This window comes from Physella acuta, unplaced genomic scaffold (assembly GCF_028476545.2).
Source record: "Physella acuta isolate Inbredline_101_S28 unplaced genomic scaffold, ASM2847654v3 ptg000852l, whole genome shotgun sequence".
NCBI classification, from domain to species: Eukaryota; Metazoa; Mollusca; class Gastropoda; family Physidae; genus Physella; species Physella acuta.
The window spans coordinates 106,155-114,731 of NW_026732369.1; the positions used below are offsets into that span (position 1 = coordinate 106,155).

Genomic DNA, 8,577 nt, shown 5'->3' on the forward strand with positions numbered 1-8,577 from the left:
AAAATATTTTCTGCTGAATTTAACAAAACAACTTTCCCCTCGCGTGTTTATTGCATCCATTAGTTATGAGACGGTTAGAATCAACCGTCATAAATCAATATTTTGTCTAGTGTCATGGGAGCTCTTAGTCTTTTAAAAATGTTTTAGCTGTGCCAAGTATTTACAATGGCTTATCTGGGACAATTGTCAACTTCACAATAAATATCACGTGCATCATTTTATAGCTAGTGGATTGTCTTTATCTCGACGCGTATTTTTTAACTTACCGTTTAAATCATGCAGCGTATAATCAAATTATTCTTGTTGCAACTTGATACAATAAGTTATAACTGTACAAACGTGTTGCCATGTTAGAATCAAATCATATATTTAATTATTTTAAAAATGTTTCAAATGTTATAGAACATTGGTGTGTGTGATTATAATATGTTTTATTTTTATCTCATTTAATTATTTTTGAGCACATTAAGAAGTATTGAGATATTAACTGACGAATCTGAGTGGGAAAATTATTTTCATTTACATTGCAATTATTGCGTATTAGATATTTAGTTGGTCAATACATGCAAATTGTATTCAAATAAAGTAAATAATTAAAACAGATTTAAATAATCTACACACTTGCCACGCCCTTTACAAATAACTAAACACTTTTCGCTTTGGCATTTTACTCTTTTATTCTGTTTTAAATATCCATCATAGATCCTCAAAAGTTAAGATTTTTTTAACAAAATTATAACGTTACAGTTATATCTTTCTTTATATGTATATGTCTTTTGTTTATTTGAATACACTTTCCTTCAACAGTAATAAAGAAAATCTAACTCTCTTTCTCTCTCTTTCTCTCTCTTTCCAGCCGATCAAACACTATTTTCTATGAAAGACTCAATGAAATTATCAATGACAGAGTCAATGATAACTACCGCTCTCCTGTATTTTTCTCTTAAGAAACTCAATGATAAAGCGTTAGTAGTTATAAAGAGAGAGAGAGAGAGAGTTTATCAAAACGGAAATAATTCAACTCGTTTAATTAATAAAGCGTTAAACGTAATTATTAATTCTTAATTTCTCAGCGATTGAAACAATTGTTTAGGGACAGTTAAACTATTTTTTTTAAAAAATAGATCCTCGATCTTCATTTATAATTTATTAATTAAAATAAGATTTTTAAAAAATAATTAAAACAGGTCTTTGTACTATATTATTAAAAAAAACAACTAATGAATATAATAAATAATTTTGACTATTTCTCATTCTAAACCTATAGAATATCTTTTTTTTAAATGCAAGGTAATCTTTTATAGAACCTACATGATTAACTTTTCTTCTAATAATAAAAAAAACTCTTAAATAAAAACTATTATTCCTACAAATATTAGAGTAGTCTCCCTTGAAAGTTTCTATTCGAATGTATTTTGTGTTAATTTTCGTTATGAAATACAGTTGACTTGTTAAATAAATCTGACTTTTTAAATAAATTATATAAAAAAACAATCTATCTCTGTGTATATTTATTTTAAAAAAATATTATTACAATAATTAGAATAGGTGTTACTGGTTAAATAGCAATTATTCTCATTCTAAATCTTTGGCTGTCGAGTTTCATGCGTTTTTAAATTTAAGATTATGAACACATTGGCTTGACGAAAATGATTATATACACTTAAATACATACTAAAATTTACTTTTGTTAATAAACCTACACTATTTTATGCACACATACAAAAAAGAATATTTTAGCGGCAGTTACAACGTCAAAAAAAAAGGAAACTCGTTTATACTGAATAGTTCTACGTAACAACAAAAATGTAAAAATACAAAGTCCTAGAGCACACTAACACATACATATATACATACGAAGATATGTGTGTGTGTGTGTGTAAGTAGAATGTGAGGTGTGTAGACAGGCGGGGTGGAAGGAAAGCAGTTTGGCAGGAATAACGGTATTTAGGAAAGTAGGTAGGCAGGCAGCAGCGCAGGCAGGTTAGTTGATAGGTAGGTACGTAGGCAGGGAGTTAGGTATGTAGGTAGGTGGGCGTAGGTAGGAAGGCGCCTCACTCGGTATAGTGAGCGATTATAGTAGCCCATCATATTCATAGCGTTTCGCAATTATTAAAACGAACAAAGGTACCATAGTACTCACGGGAAAACCCGGGAGCTAAATGGGACCCTGCCAGGGCGCCACCAAATCGAATTTTTTTTCGTAGAAGCCACCACAGGGGTAATAGCATTAACTTCTCAAATTTGAATGACAAACGAATGAAATCTTTGATAATGCTTAAACAAACAAACCCACATATTCGTTTTTGGGGCGGGGGTTTGTCCACACTGCCGCCTAGACGCACCAAGGCTCACTGTATGAAAGCCTTGAGTATACGTTAATCAACCTCTGTAATACTGAGGTAGAACACACATTGGCGACCGCCCATGTGTTAGAGACGCGTCCCTTGGCGCTCCAGGGAGCCACTTGTTATATTTCCGCAGGGGCGCCCTTAATTCGGTTTAATTATAAAATGTCGTGTGCCACCGTGTCCCTATTGTAGGGTGCTCTTTAAGGAGGCACTCTCTGTAGAGCCCGGGGCGCTCGCTGTTGCCAACTGCCAGGGCGCCGGCGGGCGCTCATTATTCTACTTAGTGAACATTTATAGTAGCCCATCTAAACCGTAGTGTCGCCCGAGATGGGTCTTGGTCGCTCTGGGCCACTCAACCGCCGGGGAGCTGGCGGATGAACCTGGTGTAGTTTTATCACTGAATCTCAGAGGCGTAGCACCATTCCTGGCGCCTGGGGACAAATTTTCAATTTGGCGCCCCCCCCCCCCCTCCCGCCGGAGACAAACTTTCAATTTGGCGCCCCCCCCCCCGTATTTTTTAAATATTTATAATGCAAAACTATAGCTACAATGAGCTTTTAAATTTTTCCAACCATTTTGGCGCCCCTAGGGTTGGCGCCCGGGGACATATGTACCCCCCGCCCCCCTCGCTGCGCCTCTGCTGAATCTAGTATTACCTATGACCGCAATTGATGAGATAGCCCCTCTGGATTCCCCTCTGGATTCTGAGCTCATAATCGTATAATTAGAAAAATCGAACCCTCCCAGGGTGCCACACTTAAGAATTTTTTTCTTTCTCGAAACCCTTTTCACCAACTCCCCAAAATTTTATGACTCTCGTACGAACAGTGTCAAATTGCATCTGGCTTTTATTTTTATGGAGAAAAATTGCATTGCTTCCTGTCAGAGACCCCAGATCGAATGGGGCGCCAAAAGGGGTAGACAATTTTTAAAAAAATCATCATTCTTCAGTAAAATTTAAGAAAACAGATTTATACATGGCTGGTATCCTCAATCATTTTATATAGGGGAGTGTATGTAGGGATGGGCGCCTTTTTGCCAGCGTTTGAATAGGGTTGGCACATAATTGATAGTTCGCCCCGGGCGCCGGAATAGGTTGCTACGCTTCTGCTTCCTGCTAGGGTGCAGCCCTGGCGAAATCTTTCCGGGGGCGGGGGGGGGGGCGTGCGGACACTGTTAAAAGAATATATTTTTTCTATATAAATTCCGTTTCGTTCGGGGGTGGGGTCGATAGACTTTCTTCGGGGGATGGGGGGGGGGGGCTCTGCTTCCCCCCCCCCCCCCCCCCTCCGAATAGATTCCTGGAAAAAACTCTGTTCACAAAGTTTTATGGCGATCCGATGAAAAAGATGTAGTAATTCATTTAGGATGAACATATTTTCATTTCTATAAATATAAATAGATATATAGGGCCTACTTTAACTAGTCACAATTTTCTTTGTTACATTTGAACCCTTTAAGTTAATCAATATTAACAAAATTGAACAAGATGCAACAAATACGGTTAACCAAGAAATTGAACAAATAAAATTCACGTTATCTTTTTATTGTTTTTAGATATAGAGTAGTAACAGACTACCTACAGGTCCTAACTCGCGACGAGGTACACATTTGTATTAAAACACAGATTAAGACATTTTCCATTTAGGTGGGTTTTGCAGTACAGTGGTTTCTTAAGTCGTGGACAAGTGATTGCGCTTATCTCTGTTGAGTAGCTATGTATTCTGTCCTATATTAGACACATTTGTAAATATCTGTCACAATATGGGCATAGAGATGATATAACGATAGCTTATCTTTGCGGACGACGCTAAACATTGGCATCGACACCACGGCCTACAAGTTCAAATTCGGTCCTTCAGAAATGTTTGAAGTCTCTAGATTAAAACTACTTTTCTCTTTTATGTGCCTACTGACCACATCACATGCATTTGTTCTGAAAGTCTAAAAACAGAGGCACAAATATATCGTCTAGACTTGTGAGGTCTACATATTAGGTATTTTGGCAGTTATCAAAGCCCTTGCTTGTTCTGACTCAAAGCCTTATTCTTTCTCTATCGACGCCTTGCGTAACATGGGATTGGGTTTTTAAGGCGGCATAAAGCTTTATGTTGTTCCTTTTTGAGTACACTAGATTAAAAACTAACGTTTTCAGATGCCTAAAGATGTTTAGCCACTAATTAATCAGAATAATGGGTCAAGATTTCAATTCTTGGTTTTGGGACACGTTAGTTGCCGAGGTTGAGCTAATGTCGATAGCATAAGGACTGTACCTTGATGCGGGCGTTTTATTTGTTGCCCATCGTAATAATTGAATGGTTGATGGGGCTTCTTCAAGGGTTTGATGTGCCGTAATGTTAATGATATCATGCATGTGCGGCTTTTGTAAGAAGAAAATGCGTTAAAACACTTTTTAGTTATGCTTTTTTAAAATAGGTCTATATTTTACGACATCATAATCGTAATGAACAATAAAATGAATTTAAACAACTTTAGAATACACCTGTTTCGGCTAACATGAATGTTATTCTTCAAACTAGTAATGTTAAACGTGTCTTTTTCGCATTTTCGACTTATAAGCAATACAGTAAATTCCGATAACGTCCATATGCATACAAGCAATGGCGTAGGCGAGGAGGGATTGTCATCACCAGAAATCCAGTATGTTGGCAAAGATTAGTCTCTAAGTTCCCTGCAACCTCTTTCCTCTCGAGTGCGGAAAACACTGAAATCATTAATCATTATTTCATTATGCCTAATAGTTTAAAGGTACTATTAAAGTAGTACTAAATAGTATGAGTCTTAGTTACTATAAGTCTAATGATAATTATTATTGTGTATGCTTACATGCTTTAAGTTTTATGCACAATATTGGTATATAATATATAGTCTATAGTATATAGCCTAAGCTATAGAGTATATAGGCCTATGAGCCTAAATATAACTGTACTGCCCTATACTTTAAATTTGTTGCCACAAGAAAAAAGCCTATTTACTATTAGGCCTATTAGTTATAATTAAATTAAATTGAAATATTTGTTTATCTTTATAGTTTATAGTGAATGCATGCTAATGAGCATTATTCAAGCTGCTGTTATATTTAGGCTTATAGGCCTATATACTATAGACTATATATTATATACCAATATTGTGCATAAAACTTAAAGCATGTAAGCTTACACAATAATAATTATCATTAGACCTATAGTAACTAAGACTCGTACTATTTAGTACTACTTTAATACTACCTTTAAACAATTAGGCATAATGAAATAATTATTAATGATTTCAGTGTTTTCCGCACTCGAGAGGAAAGAGGTTGTAGGGAACTTAGAGACTAATCTTTGCCAACATACTGGATTTCTGGTGATGACAATAGCAGCAGATAGTATGCGGCTCAGTTAATACTAAAAACAATTGATTTTAGTAATTAGTAGTAAGCTCTTTTTTAAAATAATATATTATAACATGGTATCTCAAAGGTTCAGGTTGTACAATAAATGGTAATTAGAGTCAGGTTTAGGATTATAGTTTAATGCTTGGTTAGTAATATGCATCAAGTTGGGAAAGACATAGAAATGGAAATACATAGAATTTAATGTGTTCATTCGCAAATGTTACTATTTAAAATTTTTTGGGCCTGCTATTTATTGCTGAATAATAAAATCACTATACTTATCCACTATATTATGTTTAAATAAAGTGAGTTTAGATCAGTCGAGTAAATAAATTTAATAGCAAGACATAACTAAAATTTACAATGAATATATGTATATATATATATATATATATATATATATATATATATATATATATATATATATATATATATATATATATATATATATATATATATATATAATTTGATTGCTATTTTATAAAAGTATGTAAATCACAGAACAAACATTACTTTGTATTGTGTCTACAACTTAACAATAATGCTACTACTTTGATGGATTGCACTAAATAGGGATTAGCTTTAATTTAATAATTTGTAAGATATTCTTGCTAATCTATGTGTAAATTGCTTTTCAGGACTATGAGTGTGTGTTTGGCCATCCATATTTCATAACTACAACTGATGTTCAATTACAAGGGATATTAATCAGTCTCCGTGGACTATACACTGTGCCTAGTTTCATCCTCAGGTAACTGTACTATAGGCATAACCCATTTTTTAAAGTAATTATTATAGCAAGAGATAGAATTATACGTTATAATAAATATAATGGATTTTAATCCAAAATATTTTATTAATTATTGTCTTTTCTTAAATTCTAATAAATCAGTGAGTTGTACAACATAGAGGGTATTATATTTGAATGATAATTGAAGCACATATTGTTATAGAGTTCAAAACTATGTACTTATCTAATGTAATTAATATACTGAAACAGTTTTATTGAAGCATATTATTTCATATTTTACCACACAGAGACTGATGTGTAAGCTTAAAGTAAAGACATCAAATCAAAGTATCAGCCATCAAGAGGGTAAATATTGATAGTCTACTTCATTAATCTTCAATATGAATGAACACAATTTTAAATCTATAATCTTTGCTGATAATGTTTGTTTCTTGTTATTCATCATGTTTAGTGCTTTATCTTTTCAAAGTAATTAGTTATACTAAAGAAATAGTAGAGATAGTAATATAAATTTGTAATGAATTTCTCTTGCTAGTTCCACAAAAGAATATATCAAAATATTTTGTCTTTATTTCATTTACAGAAGAATATTCAAAATCATATTGTGATACACAAATCAAGCAAGTCTATGACCAGCATTATGATACAGGCCAAGAAAAAGCTGGATATTTGATTGGAAGGGTGGCACAAAAAAGATGGGTTATCACTAGGGAAACAAGCTCGGAATACAGTTCACTGTTGGGACATCAAGCCAAATACTTCTAAACTTATTTGAATCATTTTTGCTCTTTATTATAATTCATCAAATTGTCTTATTAAATATATAAATTTATATATATATACACAATTCCTAATATAGAATTTCTAAAAATGTTTTATTATAATATTTAAAAATGAAACAAACATGTTCCCAGAACACAGCCACATAATGTCAACATGTTCCCAGAACACAGCCACATAATGTCAACATGTTTCCAGAACACAGCCACATAATGTCAACATGTTCCCAGAACACAGCCACATAATGGCAACATGTTCCGAGAACACAGCCACATAATGTCAACATGTTCCCAGAACACAGCCACATAATGTCAACATGTTCCCAGAACACAGCCACATAATGTCAACATGTTCCCAGAACACAGCCACATAATGTCAACATGTTCCCAGAACACAGCCACATAATGGCAACATGTTCCCAGAACACAGCCACATAATGGCAACATGTTCCCAGAACACAGCCAAATAATGTCAACATGTTCCATGAACTCACAAAATGGCAACATGTTCCCAGAACACACAAAATGGCATTATGTGCCCAGAACACACAAAATGACAACATGTTCCCAGAACACACAAAATGGCAACATGTGCTGAGAACACAAAAAATGACAACATGTGCCGAGAACAATGCCCCTTACAGATGACATGTTCCCAGAACACAGCCCATAGTTGGCCTGCCATAAAAAGTTAACAATACTTCACTTTTTCCTTAACAATTTTACAAGCAGGTAATAAAGCATAAATCTTTACTGTGGTGGATATAGCCAATAAAATAGGGTAACCTTCACTATATGCAATTTGTAGTTTTCAATGCCTGTCCCATGCATATTATTTAGCCTTGTGTTTTGGGCCTTGCTTCATTTACTCAATAAATTATATAGGCATGAGAATTTTCATTTTAATCTGCAAAAGCTACATTCTGTACATTATTATTTTCAAACTACATCATATATTTTTCTCTTCTCTGATAAAAAATATTCCTCATATTGTTTGTGTCAAGTATTTTATTTTTATCTATGCAATACTATATTCCTATTTTATAATAATTACTTTTATACAAATTCTTTTGAAAACTGTTCTTTATTGATTTGTATCATTTTCTTTATTTCTGAAAAATAAAACTTTGTTTGGGAATCCTTCTTTTGTTTCTGTACAAATTAATAAACATAAATACCTACCAGGCTTAATATCCAGCAACGTTAAACAATTAAGTAGGGTCTATTGTTAGTAATGGTAAATTTTATACTAATTAATGTGATTTCTCCTGGTCACCTTGTTCTGAATACCTTCAACTG

General features: G+C 33.7%; 1 long non-coding RNA gene across 1 annotated transcript; it reads left to right on the plus strand.

Moving 5' to 3' along the window:
• Positions 1-6,388: 6,388 nt before the first annotated feature.
• On the plus strand, positions 6,389-7,461 carry LOC131952113 (uncharacterized). The gene is made up of 3 exons (XR_009388505.1): positions 6,389-6,499; positions 6,787-6,844; positions 7,083-7,461. It is a non-coding gene; the product is annotated as an uncharacterized LOC131952113 (long non-coding RNA).
• The last annotated feature ends 1,116 nt before the right edge of the window (positions 7,462-8,577 follow it).